The sequence below is a fragment of the Colias philodice genome, chromosome 18, assembly GCF_061535455.1.
Source record: "Colias philodice isolate Cphi_HAF_F1 chromosome 18, ilColPhil1 Martin Lab GWU primary, whole genome shotgun sequence".
NCBI classification, from domain to species: Eukaryota; Metazoa; Arthropoda; class Insecta; order Lepidoptera; family Pieridae; genus Colias; species Colias philodice.
In genome coordinates, this window is record NC_143103.1 from 2774688 (window position 1) to 2798163 (window position 23476).

Genomic DNA, 23476 nt, shown 5'->3' on the forward strand with positions numbered 1-23476 from the left:
GTTTGAAGCCTTTTCTTGGAACAACCCGATGTAGTTATGTTAATTTTGCATTTTTAATATAATAAATGTATTATCTTCTTTAAAAGCTTCATTTATTAAATAGATTTCCAACTACATACGTTTCACTTAAATTTGATGTGTATTCTTTTAATAATATTCAAAATAATGTTATAAAAGTTCCATATTTACAACTTCACTAAAATTGCTTAAAACTGTCATTATTGACATTATAACAAGAATGCTAAATGTCAAAGAGAGCGTGCCGGTTCCAATTTTTCGATTGACGTCTCGAAACCGCTCGAAACAGTCTTGTTGCAATTGGTTTTCATATGTTTTAGAAGGTCCCGGTGCCAAAAAAGTAAGATTATTTTGTGAACGCAACAAAACGTACCCATAATAAGACTGTTATTCTAAAGGTGCCGGTTACCCCCCTGAAGTGGTAATATACTCTGTGCACAAAGTATAGCTGACCAACATAATATGAAAATATTGTTCGATCACGAAAGCTTCGCGCTACATCAGCGATCAGTGACCGACAAGCGGATGCGGTTAGGGAAATTGTTGTAAATAATAGCTTTGACCTGACGCATAACCTATAATCTTTTCCCGCCTTTATAAACTGTGAAAGACATTTTGTTACAACTTTTATTTGTAAAAACTAGAATATACAGATAATAACTGAATATTTTTTTAGAATTCATAATAATTATATAAACTTTAAAAAATGGAATGCATTTTGTGACTTTAATTTTTTGTACTAGGTACAATATGACGAAAAATAATGTATAAAGTCATCAACAAAGTATTGAAATTAACAGATAATTTATCGCTATTTAATAGTACATAACATTGTTTTTATTAATAATGCACATCCGTGTTTTTCAAACATCCAATGATCCAACTGATTAGAATATCCGAGTATTTTCCTTGGTTGCGGATGTAATTAATAACTCTTCCATTTGTATCGGTTTCTATATTTGCATTTAGGAGTCATTACTGTTTGAAATATGGATCATAATCAGGCAATGTCCCGAACATTAAAGATAATTACCTATTTGTATGTAAATGGGAAATGTAAAATGCATTCAGTTGTTTTTGTCTAAATAAGAAAGTGACTAATGATTTTATATCTAATCTAATCTATACTAATATTATAAAGATGAAGAGTTTGTTTGTTTGAACTCGCTAATTTCATGAACTTCTGGTCCTATTTGAAACAATATTTCCGTGTTAGATAGCCCATTTATCGAGGAAGGCTATAGGCTATATAATATCATCACGCTAAGATCAACAGGAGCGGAGCAATGCGGGTAAAACCGCGGAGCACAGCTAGTTCGTAATAAAAGCTAAAAATACGTACTAAATGTTCGGGATATTTTCTAGCATAGTGTAGAATATTAAAGTACCTAGTGGTTTGTCCTTTTATAAAGACATATTTTTAATTTTAATATAGGTACATAGTAGAGCGCAGCGGTTTATATTTAATAGAGATGCATATTCATAGCTTTTTAAAAGATAAAATGAAATAAGACCAAGTCTGTGTGTACCATAATGTTATAAACGCTGAACGACTAATGGGTTGTTTTAAATTAAATGCAACATTATTATAATGAAACTATAAAAAACTAAATGGCTTCTTTGATGTTAGTATGCAAGCCATAAGCTTGTATTCGGTATTACAACAAAGACACAAAAATCTTTTATTTTGTTACATTTACTTTGGAAGAGAATTTAAATGAGAGAGTTGTGTACGCAACAATTTCTCATTTAAAGCTATGATTCCGAGCTTTAAAGCTCATAGAGACATCTAACTATTCATAGAATTTACCTACTAAGTTAACTATTTGGATTGAAAACAAAACAAACGAATAATCAAATTCTTATACTTACAAAATATTACACGAAGTAAACATTAACATCAAAATACGAGTATTTAATTAGGGTACTTCTCTTAAATACATAATCGGCCGTCGCTTAACCGAAACCATAATTGAAGGCGTATTTAAACAACAGAAAAACAAATACGGCAATTTAGGTAATTATCCACAAGTGTCGTATATAACAGCGTAATTATTTGGCTCAATTTGGCCATAAAATGGAAGAGATTTTACGCCAAGCCGTAACCGCCAAGCCACAAAACAGAATCAGCAGCCTACGTTACTGCGGCCAAAACTGTGTAATAAAACATCGTTTGAATATTTCGTTCGCTTAGTATAATGTAACTGCCATTATATGAGCATATTTGGAATTTATTGATTATTATTTGTATGAACTGAATGACCCAAGTGGAAAACTTCCAAGTTCTCAGGATTAAATGCCTGAAGGAACAATGAAGCCTGACCATTAAAAGTTGTACAATACGTGTGTGGAGTTGACAGCCCGATATCTCGAAGAAGTTTAGAAAATAGATTGGAAAATGAAATAGTCTGATAAAAATAATGTAACAAGCTCTATATAATGTTGGTTGCGGTTCACATAACTAGAGGTTCAGTTTATATAATTATTTAATGTCATTAAGTTTATTAACCTATAGTTTAATATTTCAAATTAGAAAAAGCAGATTATAATATATGGACAGATTATAATATATTTGGATTTAAAAATTTCATTCTTAATTTCTCGCAGAAATCGAACAAATCGACTCGGCTAGAGGGTAGAGCATTAATAATAATATAAATATAATTAATAATATTGAACTGCCACATATGGGTCAACCTAGCTCATACAGTAGTCAGTAAGGGTCCAACATTTCCATAGTATAATATAAACTAACCCATTGAATTCAGTCGTAAAAGGGTCGCTATCCTTTAAGACCTATATTGGTCTATATTGGCAAGCCGCAGCGTAATTGCGAGCGAAAGTATATTTTTTATTGGCTTAATAACCGCTAAGCGATGCTTCCAACGAATGCAGTTAACACGATTTCTTGTAGCTAGCAATATTTTTAATCTGCCGTTATCTGTGGTACAAGGAATAAGGAAAATAGTGAAAGAAAACAAGGGGAAACCGAAGGACTTTTTATTTAACCATTCCAAGAATAACGATTAGAAACAATAAGTAGGTAATAATACTTTAAGAATTTGTTAAAGTATTATTACTTATTGTTTCTAACGTCCGCGTCGTTATATTCAAAGTAAAAGTAATATCAAATATATTGTACCTACCTGAATACCTATAGAGATAGATATTTCAATAAACATGACGTAGAACTAAAATAAATACTGAAATGGAAAATTAATCAGTTTCATTAAATTAACATATATAAAAAAACAAACAAACTTCATTAATTTTTTAAGCAAATAACCTCATGCAAAAAAACATCTCTCTGACGGCATTTTCAGTATTGAGCATTCACAGTGTAAAATATGTACTTGAATTTATCTCAAACAGATCAGCTCAGTTTATGCTATCACGCTAGCACACATAATATATTGTACCACTACAAACAGGATTGCAGTAGTTACGGTACTAGTGTACCACTGATGAGTAACAGGGTTACGCGTCTCCACGCATCGATGCACGCTACCCGATACAATTGAATAACTGTTTTTTTGGCGAAATAATCAAAACAGTTTAGTGGACAAAGAGACCGCCGATTGTTAGATGCGGTTTTGTTAAGTTAATTTCTGTTGACAATATTCAAATACTAAATTATACATGGAAATGAGTGGAAATTACATGGATGTGAAATGAGAACGAGTTGATGTTAATTAAATGAATGTTGAATGACAAAATATAATGAAAAATTTGTTAACTTTTTTCAGAGAGAACTTACTAGAATGGAGCCGATAAGCCTTCATTATTTCAAAAGACCATTTAAATACAGTTAAAAGGTTAAACAAGGTACAAAAGGTAAAGGTAAGTAAGATGACCTTTGTCTAAAAATAGAATTTCGAAGACAATTGGATGTAAGCGAAGGCAGCAACCCTTCTCCAATATCAGAAGGGGTACAATCGCCAACTAAATTGGATCTTATTAGAAAACAAATTAAAAGGCAAATTCAAGCATACCTTTTAAGACGATATTATGAAAATAATTGAGGCGGATAAAGTGGAATTTGAATTTTGGAGAATTCTTTCATCGTTTAAGCGTCCAATCTATAGCTATAGGTATATTATATTGCTGAACATCAAAGCTAAATGCTAAATGGATAGGCTACGTGGTACATTATTCACATGTATCATATTGTAACACCCGATAGAAATTTAAAAAGGAAAACTGGAGCAGTATAGCTTTCATGCCTCTATGTTCCTAAAGACCGGCAAGGCACCTGTGACACTCTATATTGTAGATGCACTGAGGGATTGTGATAGCTTAATATTACCCACATGATCCACTAGTTGGAAGGTTTATCTTTAGCGATATATATGCGTTGCCATGGTTACAACTTCCAGATTGACAGATATACATAATTCTAATTATGTACAATATGTACTTGTTATGTACAATGTACACATCCCATCTTTGATAACGTCAATGCTCAGAATAACGGAATGTGGGTGTAATATTAATAATGCCTCCTTCCTGTTGTACATATAATGTTTTAATTTATGAACAAAGCAACGACAAGGCTCTGCCAGTTGTGTAAGAGGTGATCTATGTTTAACATCTCATTATCGGTGTCTTATCTTGCATCTGAATTACGTAGGTACACCGCAAAGGTTGATTGAATAAATAACAATATTTTGTACCTTTGTTCTTTATTTATAAAGAACTCTATATCACATTTAAAATTTTATTGCAAACAAAATAATGTGTTCGTTGTATCCTGATAAAGTTTATGTTTCATAAAATTTCAAAGCCTCCTTTATGTTTGTAGATTAAATTACTAAGTTCCGTAGGGCACACGTGTATTTGTTAAGGGCTATTTGTCATTTGTTCATTGTAAATAAAGGTAGCTCTGGGAAATGCTTTTATACGAAGGAACAGTTACACGTGTCGTAATTCTAATTTTGTATCCAAGACAGAATACTGTGTACACTGTATTTCGGAATTAAGTCTCAGGAAACTGTTCGTAACAGTAAAGGATTAGGTGTGTAGTATGCGAAATTGGATTTTATTATAAAAGAAATTTTACCATAAATATTATTCATACATAAAGTGATTATAGCTGATGGAAAGATATCTAGTGGAACAGACTTCTCATTATAACAACCAGCTTCCAGTCAGATAAAAACGTTGCAAAAATAATAATTGAAGCGGTACGTTTTCATGCTGTTTTTAACAACCCCACGTGAGCGAAAATCTATAATATACGCTCGAATCGGTAAATCTATTAAAAACAGGAATAAAGCGCCAAAATCTGACAGATAAAATTGCTTTTACCGTGCACCGACTACGTGTTGAAGATGGGAAATTCAAAAGGATTTACTTCGTAGGTAAGCCGCTTACCAGCTGCCTTTCCATTACTTTCCTATTAAAGAAAATAGAATGAAGTATTCAACGTTTATGTATTATCTTAACTTGGCGTAATAATAAAGTAAATGCTACTTTTCTCTAATGATACTGCTTTCCGAATCGGTGGTAAATGTTAAAAATGCGCGTAAAATATTAAAGCGTCTAAGCAGGAGTAAAAAAAAAGTTATAGTATGTGGTGATTTTAATATTGATTTACTTTTACAAACACAAACGGCTACACGAATTGTTAATTTATTTCAGTCATTTAATCTATATAAACTTTTTAGCGAACCCACACGAATTACACCTACTTCTGCAACCTGTATTGATAATATATACTGTGACTGCATCTGTTTAGAGAAAAATATTCTCAATACATTGACTTCGGATCACTGTGGCCAGAAAGTAGTTTTTGAATGGGATTGCATACCTACATTTAAAAGGATTAATGTTAGGCCTATAACTAAAAAAGGCATTAATAAATTTAGAGATAATATTAATAAAAACCTGCCCGTACTGAATGATCAATCCTGTCATAATAATCCTTGTGAAATGTTTAAAAATCTTTTTAATTTAGTGCATAATGAATTTGAAAAAATATTTAAAGTTAAATCTTTAAATATTACCAAGGATTTACCATTTAGTAAATGGGCGACACCTAGCATACATAGGTGTAGGATCGTTCTTTATGAGTTATATGGTATGAAGCAATATAATAAAGACCCATCTTTTCTTAATTATGTTAGAAATTACTCAAAAACTTTTAAAATTGTTTGTTTTACTGCGAAGCGTTTGTATATCAGAGATAAAATACGCGACTCGGATAATAAAGTTAAAACAGTTTGGTCTATTATTAATGGTGAAATGGGTAAAAGCAAATCAAGTAATACCATAAAACTTGTTAATAATGGCATGGTTATTGACAAAAATGTTGATGTTGCGCTTGCATTTGAAGATTTCTTTAGTAGTGTCCCTGCTAGCATTACTAATAATTTAAATTCGTCTTCAGCACTTGCAGAGACCTTTTTGAGGGACCATGTCACGGGGTGCAGCACATTATTTGAATTGCGACACGTAACTGCTAATGATATTGTTACAGCCTTTAAGACACTAAATTTAAAAAATACCTGTGATCTTTGGGGAATGTCCGTAAATTTAGTTAATAATATAATAGAAAATATTGCGAAAAATTTAGCTTTCATATTTAATAAGTGTTGTGACTATGGTACATTTCCTAATTTACTAAAGCTTAGTAAAGTTATACCTCTATTTAAGAAGGGCGATCAAGAAGACTGTAACAATTATAGACCTATCTCTATTTTACCAACATTAAGTAAGGTATTCGAGAAGTTAATATTAAACCAATTGAGTAGTCATTTTGCATCTAATAATTTACTGCACACCAAACAGTTTGGTTTCACAAAGGGGCGCTCAACCACAGATGCTGGAGTTGCACTTCTAACACATATATATAAGGCATGGGAAAACTCAAAAAATGCTCTGGGGATATTTTGTGACCTCTCCAAGGCATTTGACTGCGTTGAACATTGTACTTTGTTACGTAAACTTAATCACTATGGAATTAAAGGAAAAGCCCAGAACCTCATAGCGTCATACCTGCATGATAGGATACAGACTGTAGTTGTTAATGGAGAACGTTCTAGCGGTGCGTCAATTAACATTGGTGTTCCACAGGGGTCAATTTTAGGTCCCTTCCTGTTCTTGGTATATATCAATGATCTTCCCTATTATTTGCAGGATAGGTGTGAAATAGTTCTGTTTGCAGATGATACCTCATTAATTTTTAATGTGGATAGGCATGACCCAAATGTTGACGAAGTGAACAGTGCTCTTTTACACATATCTGAATGGTTTACTGCCAATAATTTATTATTAAATGCCAAAAAAACCACTTGTGTTGAATTTTTACTTCCTAATGTAAAAAAGTTGAACAGAGGTATTACCTTGAACGGGGAGGTATTGCATCCTACTGAGTCTACTGTATTTCTAGGGTTAACATTGGACGAGAAACTACAGTGGGGAGCCCATGTCAACACCGCTGCAGGTAAGCTCAGTTCTGCTGCATATGCAGTCCGAAAAATAAGGCATCTCACCGATGAAGATACGGCTAGATTGGTTTATTTCAGCTACTTTCATAGCATTATGTCCTATGGAATTCTACTGTGGGGCAGGGCTGCAGATATAGAAACTATATTTATCTTACAGAAAAGAGCCATTCGCTCTATATATAATTTACGTGCTCGGGACTCACTAAGAGATCATTTTAAGAATACTGGTATCCTTACTGTACCATCACAGTATATATTTAATAATATTTTGCATGTACACAAAAGCTCTGACTTACACACAAGAGTAGGAGATAGACACGATTATGGCACAAGGAACAGGAATAGAATTGAAATGCCATTTTTCCGATTAGCTAAAGTTAAAAATTCATTTATGGGTCAAGGTATACGCTTATACAATAGAATTCCTCACAATATTAAAGAGTTTAGTAGTTCTAAATTTAAAACTTACATAAAAAATGTACTAGTTCAGAGAGCGTACTACAGTATTCAGGAATATATGGACGATAAAGACCCATGGAGGGTTGTCGCGTAAAAACCACAGGACAGTTCTTTGGCATATTATGTAGTTAGATATAAGTTACATATTATGTAAATTTATTGACATTATTTTAAAAGAGCAACTATGGAGTTTCTTGCCGATTCTTCTCCATAGATACTGCTTTCCGAATCGGTGGTAAATGTTAAAAATACTATGTAATGACGATTCGAAAGTGCTACTAAATAGTAGTCTATTTGAATAAATGAATTTTTGAGTTTGAGTTTGAGTTTGAATGTGTAATGACTTTTCAAAAGTGCTTCTAAAAGAAGTCTAATTGACTAAATAAATGTATGAGTTTGAGTTTGATATAGACAGGTAAACATTATCTATAAATATTTATTAAATAAACTTTTAAAAATCACACATACATTTTGCTGGTATATTTACATGTGTTGCGTGTATGTACTGTGATTTTATTCTTTGTGAGCACAGACGCTGACCTTATTTGTCGAAGAGCTTTGTGTCTGGGGAGTGGGGATAATATATGTAAAGTAAACAAACATTTTGGCTATCTGCCTTACACATTCCTATTATTTTATTTATAATTTCGTTTTTGTGATTTAATATTTATACCTATTATATATATTTATAGTATCAAAAGGACTAAATAAAAACCTGTTTCACTTGCTACCCTTGTACATTTAACAAATTACCTACTTACATTAATACACTTACAGGACTAACAAGGATGTCAAACTTCTTGTGAAGCTAAGAGAAACTCGGTTTGTTATCCGTGCCACAGATAATATCCTAATACTATACTAGTACCTATTCGTGTTCACTTGAAATTTCAGTTGTTATGATGCAAGTTTAGCCCCTTTGTTATGCCGTGTCTCTGGATTAGAGTGTAAAAGTGGTAAAACTTAACACAATCACGTACTTTTGAAGCTAGTATAGTACTAAAGCAGAATTGAACATTGTCTGCATACATATAAAAACAGAAAAAAGTACAACACAATAACAAACACAACTATAAACCAAAATTTTGGTGCTCTACAAAATTAACGCTATCAGATAATGCTCTATGTACAGACACTCTTTTTTTAAAACAGTGACCTACTAAGTTGTACAAAAATCTGTATGAAATAAACAGTTGTATTTAGGAGATATCTCAGAGCAGAAGCGGCCATTAAGAACCGAATACAAATGAGGCTTAATATTGAACGAGGTCTACGTAAAGTGCATCATAACAGTACGGGACACTAGGAAATGAGGTCGATGTATAAATTTTTACTGCGAGCACCGTAGCGACGGCCCCTTGGGGAATTATACAAGTACTAGAAGATAGTTTTGCAAAAGTATATTGCATTTTACATGGCTCTTTTGCATGTTACTATGTTACTATACAAATTATAAGAACTGCTTCTGAAGTGGGCTGAAGTCACTCACTTAAAAAGAAAATCTATACAATCGTTCAAATAATAAAGCTGTACGGAAATAGAAGAGATCGTTATCGTAAGTATTAGTGTGCATGATTAACGTTTAACTAATCTGAAAGTGTCCTATAAATGATCGTAAAAGTGATTCGGACAAACTTTCTTCGAAGAAAAGTAATGAAACACCAGTTACATCTTTCCTACACTGTATTGACTACTATATTGACCTCATATTTGCAATTTACAACACATAAAGTAAATGTACGCTATAAACGATTAGCCTTATTAACAGTAGGAACATATTCGTTTATGCAAATCCGCTTTCCATTACTCGTCAGTGACTGCGAGTGGACAAAGAAATCCTTGGATGTCGGCCAGCGAATACATTATACGTATAAACCCTAAATGTGTTGTAATATTTACATATCGAACCCGGTTTGGGACGAAAGGACCATTTTATCGCTAGAGACAACGAGTCTCTTTAGAATATATTTCAGTAATTTAAAGTGCGTAAGATTTCTAAACTGAATTACTTATTGTTTATCTATCAAGATATTTAATACTTATATATTTTTTTTGTAAATAAGAAGTTTACGGTCAATATTTTTCTTTTAATACACATTCAAGAGATTACGTCTTGGATCATAATTTTATCGTTTATAGGTATCTATGTAGTCTTACGTAGAGTAATGATGTAGACCACGTTTTAAAATGATAACCTATTTCTATAACTCCTAATGCGAGGTTATACGAGAGATTTATTTTTCTTATAATATTAATAAATTCAGTCCAATCCCTCATGATCGATGCAGTTATAAATAATTTGGAAAATCCAAAAGTGCACGCCTCATAATTTTTTTTAATAAATATTTATTAATTATTATTTTTGTTTATTTAATAACAATTAAACCACATCGAATCAGACCCTGAAAAATGAAAGGGTTCTATTCCTGAGCATACTCAAGCGTAAGAGAAAAAAAAAGACTCGATTAGTAAAGTATTTCGGTCGCTATCGTGTTAACAAGAAAAAGGATCCGCACATACAGACACACGGACGTCCAAGACAGAACTTTTTTAAACTGTTTTTTAACTAGTTTAAATAACAAAAATGACATCAAAAATATCATGAACGTTAAAAATAGTGTTTTTTCTTAATATGTGTGTGTATGTATTATCTTACAAGTGCAATGTATGATACATAAAGACATTTTAAGTTTGAAAAATCAGATGTTTTGCGCGAAGTGACTGTAAATAAATAAGTATTACGGTTTTTATACACTTTTTTATATTTTAATGAAAGTTTAATAAAACGAAAAGTTTATTTTTTTAATAATATATTTTTAGTAGTACCCACCTCAACGCTTCGCTTATGAGGCGTGCAATATTCAAACAATTACGCAGATTTCGATATTGCGTGTAGACTTTTACCGCCTTGAATATAATATAAATCGGTTTCTTTATGCTATGTTTTGTTGTGTTTTGTTAAGATTTATTTGCATAATTTGAACACGAATTATCTACGACGCAAAAGCCAATGTCCGAATTATTTTATTTACCAACTTTAGACTAGGTCTCTCGAGTGGGTTTCATCATGAGTTTATAATATATTTTTCAATCGAAATTTCACTCATATTTTTTAAGCAGCTTTGCGGAAGTATTACGGTTTTTATACACTTTTTTATATTTTAATGAAAGTTTAATAAAACGAAAAGTTTATTTTTTTAATAATATATTTTTAATAACATGATTCACTATATGTGCGTAGTATAATTATTACTACGCACATATAGCGAAAGTATAATAAGACTAAATACAGTGTTGTTCGGATTTCATTATAATATTTATTCAATATCTGCTAATCAGTAATCCTATGTAGGTTACTTTAATCTGATAACATGCAAAGTGAATGCCGGGTCAGTGGGCCAGAAGCGAGTGAAACCAGATCGAAACACTAACTTACACAAGTTTCTATTGGAAATATCACTCAAGCGACGTATTTGCAGCTTTCATTTGATTATTTTGGAATAGAATAAGAAACAAATTTACATGTAAATGTAATACATTATATGCAAATTGGGTAGCTAAAAAGAGGATAATCTTGTTTAGAAATATAAGTATGTACGACGAAACTCGAAAGTAGAGAGATCGTGCCATTTATTATTGAATAATTTAGTTGTGACAATTCAGTAATGTCTGCTACTTCTTTTGAGTTCTTTTACGTTTGGGATAACGAATTTACATAAAAAGTCGTCGACGGCGGAAATTCATTTATCAATTTAGTCTGCTACAAATGAACATTTATGTCAAACTGAATACAGATCGTTCAAGCGTAAAAATCATGTTCGTAAAAATATTGTTAAAATAAATACACCTGGGAAAATCAAATAGGTATAACAATTCTTCATATTTTGACATTTCTATATACAGTATGGTATTGCTTCGCGCGGTTTCACCCCCGTGGCTCCTCTCCTATATAAAATTTGGTCGTAGCGTGATGATATATAGCCTTCCTAAGGCCTTCCTCGATAAATGAGCTATCTAACACCGAAAGAATTTTTCAAATCGGACCAGTAGTTCCCGAGATTAGCGCGTTCAAACAAACACAAACTCTTCAGCTTTATAATATTAGTATAGAATATAGATTATATTTTCTGTGGCAAAGCAAGCATAAATAATCACTTATAAATACTAGATTACTTAAATACATAGTCGATTTATATGCTTAATACCTTAATAAATTGTAGATTATATCATCATAGACATATTCGCGTGCACTAGCTGGTTAGAAAACACGTTGATGTAAGTGAAAATATTTTTCACACTCGTACAAGCTCGGTTATTCAAGCGGCAAATGAACTAGCTTCCATTGGACCAAAAATAGTTGTGATGTATTGAAAATGTTTATTTCAAACGATTTTTAGGCTCTCTATATATGTATGTGCGCCCATTCATCATAAAATATTGGAATATTGCCTTCGTTTTGTGATAGGTTTTGTAAATACAGCACAATCTACCATGATATATTGTCTTCCTATTCGTATTGGCCTCTAATATTTCTGTGTATCATTAAAATAAATTTTGCTACATGTTCTATACCTAATGTGAATGCTCATTCGAATGTTTCAGATTTAAAGACGTACAATATTATCGAGATCGAAGCAATGAAATTGACGGCATCAATACATTTTGACTTTTTCTGAATCTTACGCTAAAGTTACGCTTTGTAGATTTTCCACGCGTATTGAATACAACGTAAAATCAATTTCCTTACAACTTCCTCTACGCTTCCTTCCTCATCTAATCCTGTGGCGCTTTCATAGCCGATAAATAAAAAATGTTTTTTCAACAGGAAAAGAAAAGTAAACAATACCTATAAAGTTTGTATTGTTTATCTTTTTATTTCTATAAAGACTGTGCAGTATAATAGCTTTATGCTTTACGCTGGAATCTAGATATTATACTTAGCGAAACATTAAATTATGACAACTGAAAACCATTCATGAATCTGTGGAAGATTTAAATTAGGTAAATAATAAATATTGAATTATTTAATTACGACAAAAAAATGTCCCACATACGTCATATCCCACAAATTATTCTCGCACATAACTATATAGATCCCATTAACCGAAAAAACGCAAATTGCCCGTTGTCACAATCATCCACCATTAACCAGACGAGGTCCGAATTACCCGCGCCGTTGACTCCGACCGCAGTAATTCACCTTGATTAATATACATATATTTAAACAAACAATGCTAAATGCCCGCACAAAGGATCGTTGACATCACACCTAATGAATTTTTACTGCTCTGCCGTGATGAAAAAAGCCCTCGGTGCACATTCACGGTTGTTTATTAGTAATGTTTTCGCTCCGTGGAAATTGGTTTGAAGTTTCGGCTGTTTTTTTAATATTATGGAAATTTTCCCATTGAACGCAGCTGTTGGCTGCGGATAAGGGCTTTGGCGGGAGATAAATAAAAAATATTTGAGGTCAGTTGATGATGTATAAAAATCTTAGGTCTTCGTTGATCTTAGCTTGTGTGTGACAATTAAAATTTTATTTGGTAACATTTCATTGAAACTCATTTTCATAATAATACATATACTTAACGTCTATTTTTATTTTTATTAAGTAACATACTTCGGATAAAATTGATACACGAGCACACATAAAGAGTAGGTATATCTACATACTAATAAAGCATAATAACACTAGGTATATTCCGTAGCTAGGTTAGTGTATGTTTATTTAATCTGGGATTTATGCATGTTAGCTTTCTGACTATCTAGTCATAATTCTGAGAAATTGCAAGCTTCGTAGCCGATAACGATGTGCTTTAAAGGATTCTGCAGGACTTATGAATTCATAACATATAGGTATAGTAGGTATAGTATAATATTATATTGAAAATTGTTGAAGATATATTAGTTCCTTAATCCAGATTATAGAACTACATGTTAAGACAATAAAATGATGAGAGATTTATTTTAATAAGTACAATATAGGTTTCTAATTTTGTTTCAGAAATATCAAATGTGTAGTTAGCTGTTATAACAGTTGTTGTTTACTAAAATAAAGAATTGTTAAAAGAAGAGGTTTTAAAATTAAATAAATAATTTGATAATTAAATAAAAATCGTTTATCTCAAGAACATTTATACGGCAGTTAACAATCAAATTCAATATAAATTACACAGTTACAACCAAAATATAAGTTAAAACATTATTTTCCCACAGGAGGCATGCTATATATTAAGACATTACAAAAATCCCATGAACCTACTTAGCATTCATAATCCGAATGATTAAGGTAATGGTTCGAAAAAGGCTGATCATATTTCAACTTTCCTCATTACAACTTTCTAAACCCGAAAATTATTTGTAGCACGACCTTCGCTGAAGGCTTTATGCGTCTTCCACACGCGATCTAAATGCTCACAAAATTAACCAGCGTAATTTATTCTGATTTATTGTTTAATTCATCTACATATTTACTTTGAAAGTGAACAAGCGTTGAAACTAATCACGTTATCTTTGTCGGTATATCTAGACGTCAAACTTTTACTTTGTCGCCGTTCGTGTAAATTGAAGAGAAATGAGATGACACGTTTATATGTTTGTTTATTTGTCATATTATACGCGTAGAGAGCGAGTGAAATATGTAAATAAAAACTTCAAAATGAAAACGAGTATAGACGGACCTTTTGGATTTTTTTTTGTATTTAACCGATGTGTGAATAAGGTTTTGTGTAAATAACAAATGAAAAGACGGCAAAAACGTCGCGTCAGCTAGTATTTAAATAAAATTGGCACAGTTAAGCTTGAGTATTGAGTCGTTACATAGAATTATTGTAAAAACTACTGTGTAGCAACATCGATTACTCTATTCTGTGTCATCCTATCATCGTTACGTAAACTTTTATCTCAGCATAATAAAAAATAATAAAATACAAATACTGTGTGTATGTATATCGACTGCAAATAAAGTAAACAAATTAACACTTCATAAATTAAATTATACGGTATAAAAATTCTTCATTGTTCGGTGCGATCCGTGACGTCTTCACAAATCATTTATTTTTATTGTAATTCGATAAAATATAACTGAAATGCACCAAAATGCTCTAACAAACTTATTATAAGTAGCATAAACAGCCTTAAGATTTTATATTCATTTTTTTCATTTAGTCAATAAATTATTATTAACTCCGATAGCCATACTTGGCAACCTCAATCAGATATAAAGAAACTGCGTAGGAATAATCTCAATTATATATGCTGTTTCCTTCCTAATCCCATCACCTAACTAATGTATTGTCATCAACAGCACAATGCTAGTCAATGACCGAGCTTAACATAATGTACTAAACACAATAGAATGGTAGTAATGTTATGTGACAATAAGTATATAGCTTTTAATTCTCATAGTATTGAATATGTATAGTGTTTCTTTAAATATACTTATGTAAATGTATTTATTTGCACTTTCCAATTGCGTATGAGAAACGTTTCTTTTTTACATGAATTTTAATGATCGTGAATCGTGATACCGTTTTTTTTATTAACTCATTCTAGAGGGCAGTTGTGCCTCAATAATTAAGGTTTATAATTTATATGAATTACCCTAAAATTTCAAAGGAGGCTAAAATTTTAATTTTAACAAATATTAGTTGATGATAAAATTAATAATACCATAAACAATATTCTAAATCTATACTAAAAAATAAGTTATATTAACTGTCAAAGGTCTACAAGGGTTTAAGCTTGGTTTAAGCATATCCAATTGAACAGAAAATCATTATATTCATGGGGAGAGCTTTAATCCAAAGCAACACGATCAATAGCAGTTAGTTAATTACAAGTAGAAGCTGTACAGATAACAGGAGACTATTGTTGAGATGATTTGTGAAGCACTTAGCGCGGGATAACGTTATTTATCAAGCCCCGATGAGACAATAAGACGGTTTCCTAATTTCACGCTTTTGTTCGTACTTAGTTTCGTAATTTGTTATTTGCTTCTCGTATTTATTATTTCTATCAACTCCTATAAGAATAAATCATATTGAACATAAACATTTTTGCATTATCGTAAAATCTAATAAAAAACATGTACCTACATAACTTTTCTGAAAAAAATGATACGTTTATTTCCTAACATGAATGTATACCTTCTTATTATCTTGTGATAAACTATAATGTTAATACTCACGAATACAAACAGATATATTAGTTACCTATTACAATTACGTAACGAAAAATTCGATGGAAATCATCCCCAAAGAGAAGAGAAAATTAGCTCTATTAAGGAAAGTAAACAGATAGAGTTACTTACGGATTATTGTGTAATTGCACACTATGTTCCCATGTAATCCATACTTTTACAAATGACTTATACATCTCATTCTTAATATATTGCGTAAATAAAATCCATAAATGCTTCAATCAATACCGGTTGAAGACAATAGATACTGTTTTCAAAGGAATTTCTTCATTCATTGTTGTAATGGAATTCCTTTCCTGTATCGTATTATTTCTTAATAAATAACATAAGAATGGAAAAATTACCCGAACTCGGGTCTCGGCTTTTGTATCAGCTATTCCTTTTATTATGAAAATAATTAATATAAACAATTGTTGTGAATTTGCTTTGATTTAATTTGTAAATATATTTTAACGTATAAATTGGGTACTACATAAAATAATGTGTGCAATTAAAACTTAATTTTGCCTATTGAATATTATACATTGAATTATTTTAAAATATAAGATTGCTATCTACAAATATGAAGCAGCCAATTATCATAAACAGCCCTTTCACTAATATCCTAGCCAATTAATTTAGTCGGCGCACTTTAATTAAAGTCCTGAATGAGTGGCTGAGGATGATGCAAGAGATAGAAGTGATATAAAGTACTTTCCCGAACGTTGACAGCTGAAAAGAAATTATCTCGGCTATATTATTCCTTTAGAAAATTTTTATATTAGTATTAATTATCGGGGTTTATAAGTAGGTAAGCGGCGCTTGTGGAACAAGGGGCAATCAATTCTCCGAACTCTCAAAGTTATTCAATACGAAATAACTGGGATCGTTTGAAATTATTATTGGGTCGGAATATCGCTGTTACAGAGAGCTATGGCATTTAGATACTGGAATAATCACTAAAGTTTGTTGCGCGCAAAAACCTCAAATCGGACAGGAACTTTGCTTTATTTATATTTGATTTAAAAGGTAGCAAGCATTTTTATGAGATCAGAGAATTGAGTATTGTAAAATTAATCCGTATCTAAAAATAGAATCTAATCTCAAGCGTTCACTGTAAAAGCGTATAATCTAAGAACCCTTTTAAAGCGCCTTTCCAAGCCCTTTATTTACATGCGGAAAAGGTGTAATAATGTTAAATAAAAATCCGTGTTATTTTCAGAATCCGTCTTAACGACATCTCAGATGCGAAGTGCCTCTCGCATAGGAAAGAAAGGCGCCTCCGTGAAACAAGAAGTATTTCAACAACTATACAACTAACAATTCAGAGCTATTGTTTGTCAGTGAGGCTTAAAGAATAGACAAAGATTCAAGCGGCTATGTAAACGAAAATATTCTCAAGAGCGCCTTTGTTTCATTGTCACACTTTTTTAATAAACTCTCCGCTGAAAACTGGGATACGCACTGTTTGCACGTTAGTTTTAGCGTCAATTAACTTTTTGTTTGAATGTCTTGTACTTTTAAACACGAGAATACTAATAGACTTTAATCTTGATATAACAGAACAAGGATGTAGATTGTAGAGCCTACACAAAACCCAACCATCATTATTATTTTGATCCTGGCATTGGTTGCGTAGGTGTTTTTATAAAAGATATATGTATAGGTAAACACATACTATAGAATCTTAAAAAAAAATATTGCTTTATCTAATGTCTTTAACCTGCCATGAACTCTATATCATAAATCTAATTCGAATTGATATTTTCTTCAAGAGGTAGGTTTGCTCGTAACGACAAAGGCCAAGATAGTTTATTCAAGATAACAAATTGTTGGAGATGAGTTATATCCATCCACGCAAATAGAAGCTGTTTATTTCGATGCTTAGAAGTTAGAATCAAATAATTCAGATATTATTCGGACGTTTGACAAGAGTTAGCTCCGTCTCTATTTATAAAAATGGTATAATAATAATTAATCTTGAATATTAATTAAAATACACGATCGTGGCATATAGTGTTTGTATTTATTCCATATCTAACAATGAAACTCTTTAGTTCTATACTATTTTACATGTAAGTAAGTATAATGTATGTGTGCAAATATTTATATTTTTCACACCCTTATAATTACCTGACATACATAAAGCTTATGTGCTCAAATACTTAAGTACCCGGATGTATTACAAAACATCTTTTGAGTAATGCGTGACATCACTGAAAAATATTGTGAAGATTACTACATGATATAACGTCATGCTTTTAAGATGGAGCCGGCATACATATTTCATGACATTTATCGATTACTATTATTAATTGTATTCTATAAAATATATGGACATGATATTAGCGCTGTTTTGAATATTTTAAGCACTATAAAAATAGCTAAATAGCGTTCCAAAATACAATTTCAAATACTTTATTTTATTTACTAACATGAAACCTTAATCAATGTTTTGTGCTTATTTGTGGCGCAAAATATTAAATAATGATTCTAAGTCTCAGTTCAATTTAAAATTCTTTTAGTTGACCAAACAAGAGTTATTTGAGGATTTTCATAATAGCTAAAAGCTGGGATAAAAATTGGCCGTTTTCATTTTTTTATTTACTTAGCGGTTTGAAAAAACCTCCATTGCGGCCTCGGACTTAGGTAATTAAAAACAATTTTGTACATACCGCCTTTATTACGGCTCTCAATTTTTAGCACAAGATTAGATAAGAAATTAATTAGGTTACATTAATTCCGTTTTTACAAAGAGTTTGCTTATAATCATAAAAAGAGTATTAATTGCTTGTTTTGAAGTGTTTTGATGTGTTTGGCGTTTATAGGCTGTGCGGTTTAGTTATCTTTATGCTAGCTTAGCTTTTCGATGTTGAATAATTTGGAGATTTGCAGAAATAAAAACAGTAGCTTTATTAAATTTAGAACTGTGAACATAATTAAATATAAAGTGTATAAGTATTGTTTTATTTATTACTAGGTTGCCGCCCGCGGCTTTGCCCGCACAGTCAAAGAAAAACCCGCATAGTTCCCGTTCCCGTGGGATTTCCGGGATTGCGTCATTTTCCCGGGATAAAAAGTAGCCTATGTCCTTTCTCGGGTATCAAAATATCTCCATACCAAATTTCATGAAAATTGGTTCAGTAGTTTAGGCGTGATTGAGTAACAGACAGACAGAGTTACTTTCGCATTTATAATATTAGTATGGATACACAGAGTAAACGAACATACATACAGTGGGTTACCATAAAAAATGTCAAGTCTTTTATCGACACGCTCCAATTATTATTACGATTAAAGCCTTTTTGGTACTACACACAATTTACAAATAGATAGTTAGATATAAAACACAATTACATACTTGTGTAACTACGAAGCAGTTAATTATTATCTTTCCTCTTTTGAATATTTACCAAGATTAAGATATTTAAACCTCAAAGCTGAGCGCTATATAAAGAGCTGAAAGCTTTATAATTAATATTCTGTCGCCCCAAATTTAACGAAAACGTAGTAATTATTACAGCTCACAATACCTAAATTCTTAGACCTTTAATAATGATTAATTACTATGTAGACAGGTAACTATTACTTAATGTATTCTGTTAAATTTGAACTTCGCTACCTATATTATATAATTATAACTACAAAAATCTTTTATAAATCATTTTTTAAAAATTATCAAAAGAATATATTTTTGCACCCACAATGTTAATTTTAAATGTTTGTGATTGACATTTGTAAAAAATAAATAAATTGATTGCAGATTATTATCTAAGAAGCTCTACATTTTAAATTTTGGTGCAAATTCATGAAGAAAAAATTTATTACAAACACTAACACGGGAAATTACTTGTAGGATAGAACAAATAGTTAGCAGAACAAAAGCAGTTACGGTTAAAAGTTCCCGGCATGCGAATTAGAAATTAAGCGAAGTTCGGTACAATTATTTTATTTTCACTTTATACTTGACCTTCGTAAATAACACGCTATTTCAATGAAAGCGCCTAAAAGCGCAGCTTGATTGGTATATTCCTAGAAATAATTTAAGTAACTAGGAACATGTTTAACCTATACCTAACATGCGTCATGAGCCTGGAAACGAGGCCAAGTGCGAGTCGGACACACGTGTGAAAAGTTCCGTATCTTGGGACAATAGGCATGACGACAGTATCCATAAATGTTCGAATTAGTGTTTTTAAGGGAAAATGTATAATATATACATTAAAAATAGTGACTTAGAAATATTAAAAACATTAAGATTAATGAGATTATCAATAAAATAAAACATTGAAATTCTGCAGTCGGCCATTTTGACTGAAACACGCGTGACGTCACGTCTACGTAAACAACTCACAACAACTTCGCGGCAGGTGTATTTTGTTGTTATGAATATGCTGAGAATACGCATTTTTATTTATTTTCTATTTTTTCACGTATGCTTTATCGACTCAGAACAGAAATATAATTGCGAATTCACGAATATGTGGTTCGGGTTTCTCTGCGTCAAATTTATACAATCATTTCATATTATTTTCTCACTTTAAACAATTACTAACACTTTTTTTGGGTATTATTTTTATGTAGATTCACATTGCAATACTGCACACCACTTATAAACTTTGAAATTACATTCTATAACACTTAATAATTTAATATTTGTTTAATTTTGCTTCGCAATGCAGCAGATAATTACGTATTTACGTAAGAGTGACGTCACGCCTACGCCATGACACCTGTGAGCTGTTTTAGCACAGTTAATAAATATTTTTTGAAAAATGGCTTTTATCTTCGTTAAATTTAAGTATATTAGCGAAATATAGGGGTTTTCTTGTTTAATACACGTATACACACATTATGGAAGAGGTTTTGAAAATCTTTCGTCATGCCTATTAATAATTAAACAGTTTAAAAGAGAGAAATTTGGATATTTTGGACTTCGATGAACAAGAATCTAGTACGTTGACATAAGTACTATAAGTAATTTATTTTATTTTATTTGTATAAATTTATGTCAGGAGCTCTACATCAATAGCTTACGTTCTGTAACTATCCTTTTTTACACATGGACCATAAATAAATGTTCATAGCATAAGGCAATGAATCAGTTTTTGAACTTGCTTCTGACATACCTACATACCTAATACATATTAATAAATAGGTACTTATCGTAAGTTAAAAATAGTAGAGCTTTATGAAATATTACCATATCCTAGAGATAATTAATTATAGTACGTAAAAAAGTTGAAAACAACAATGTTATAAAATAAAAACATGGAAAAATTTCAAAATTATGTAAATAACTTCAAGTTTAATCAAAATTTGCACCGTGTTATTCAACCATTCGAGTAAATTTGCTATACAAATCGTAATAAATCATACTTTCACATTTCGTGGCGCGGCGTCTGTTAACTACATATTAAATTTTTTAAATCCACCGAAAATACAACAAAAAAAGTTAATTCAAAATTCGAACCTCTCAAAAAACGCGTATCGCTCCAGATTTGCAAGATCCTGAACACAGTCACAACACAACACAAAACACTCGCGATGGATTTCGCGCCGATTTCTATACACCACGGTACGTATAACGCGCTAGAAAGTCGAACCAACACTGGTCGGGTCTGCCGGCTACCTCGCTACTTGCTAGTCCGCATCGCGCTTACTTCGAAACAAGGCCACGCAAAACACTGCTCCCATTTTCCACCAGTTGAAAGTGCTCATATCCGTGATCGAAGTGAGCAGGTGTGGGAGAAAGCACCAAAAAAGTGATCCCTGACTCACTCTAACGATTATCTGTATTTTTTTATACTCTGTGCGAAAGTGACCGGACCGGTTCCCGCCGAATGCTCGAAAAGGTTATGATGACATAAACAAACGAATTGTGGATTTCGATTCAAGCGCAGATTTGGATGCTGCTAACCTCGTTAAGGATTTTAATGCATGTTGATGAAAGTATTAGTGTTATCGCTTCAATTAACACGAATTTCAGTCGACTTTCACTTAGAGCGCAATATTTAAGGCTATCTGTTCAAAATGGCTCCGTCCTGGCTGACCCGGGATAAAAACTAAATACTTATAGTATAGCCTATGCACTTCTTCAAACCTGTATCGTGCTGTGTTTCGCGACAGTGAAATTTTTTCAAATATTTCATAATGAGCTTTCATTTGCATTATATTGCATTATATACCTAAAGAAAAGCTCTTATAATTATAGTAAAAATAACCAATTCTTTATAAAATATAGTCCTTTATAATAAATTATCAAACTACCAAAGAATGGTAGAGAAGGCAGACAGAACTAAATTGCGTGAAAGCCATCATGTTTCTATGAAACGAAAATGCGTAGGACGTAAATAAATACACGATTTTCCAATTCCGAATATATTTCCTCGATTTAGCACTACATTATACAGATTATTATTTTCTAGTAAGAATCTTATAATTTATCTATACTAATATTATAAAGCTCACAATTCGTTTGAACTCGCTAACCTCAGGAACTGGTCCGATTTGAAAAATACTTTCGGTTTTAGATAGCCCATTTATCGAGGAAGTCATCACGCTAACAGAAGCGGAGCCACGCGGATAAAACCGCGGGGCGCAGCTAGTTTAGTATAAACTTATAGCTCACACCTCCGACTGGGTACATTTGAAAAAAAATCTCACAATTAGGTATTATCCTCATGAAACCGGACACTAATCCAACAAAGCAAAAATCAATCAAATCCTTTGAGCCGCGCTTGTGTTACCAAAAAGTAGTGTAACTACCACAACTCTATGTAGAGATATAGATCATACGAAATATTATAAGTACGCTATTATAAAAAAATATTCTGATACACAAAACTAACACAAATCAACACAATCTTTTGGAATCATTTTACCAAATGCAATAAAAAATTTACAAAAAGTGTATTGGGTCATCTTTTTAGAAGTTTTATTATTTACGACTGTTGAATAAACAGGTATCTTTTCACCAAGAAAAACAAAACTGTCCAAGGATTGTTTCCAGAAATAAAAAGGCTAACCACATAATGAGAGTGCGGTAATATTAATTCAGAGTGCACATACCAGGGTTTTGTCAAAGCACGTCAGCCACGCCGCGCTTGTACAAATGAGTCAAAGGAACTCGTGCCGTTTTCATAAAAATTCATAAAGGACTCAAAAGTATGAAATTAGCAAAACGACATTACGTTTTGTGTTCGGGAATGTAGAATGTTTTTTCAATAGGTATTGATGAAGTTATTTAGATAATAAATAGTCATTTATATTTAAATTTCTCATTTATCTAACTTCCTTAGCCTAATAGAAATTAAATTAGATTAAGAATAAGAACCCTAAAGTACAAAGGATATAATAGCTCAAATAATTG

The 23476-nt window shown here is 31.7% G+C and overlaps 1 protein-coding gene across 2 annotated transcripts in view; it reads right to left on the reverse strand.

Annotated features, from left to right (window-relative positions):
- The window catches only part of LOC149480297 (uncharacterized), a 57826-nt gene extending 36047 nt beyond the window's left edge, over positions 1-21779 (reverse strand). For both annotated transcript variants that reach the window (XM_089706457.1, XM_089706458.1), the window contains exon 1: positions 21578-21779. The gene's annotated coding sequence lies outside the window, so the exon portion shown is untranslated. The remainder of the gene's footprint in view (positions 1-21577) is intronic.
- Positions 21780-23476: the final 1697 nt, after the last annotated feature.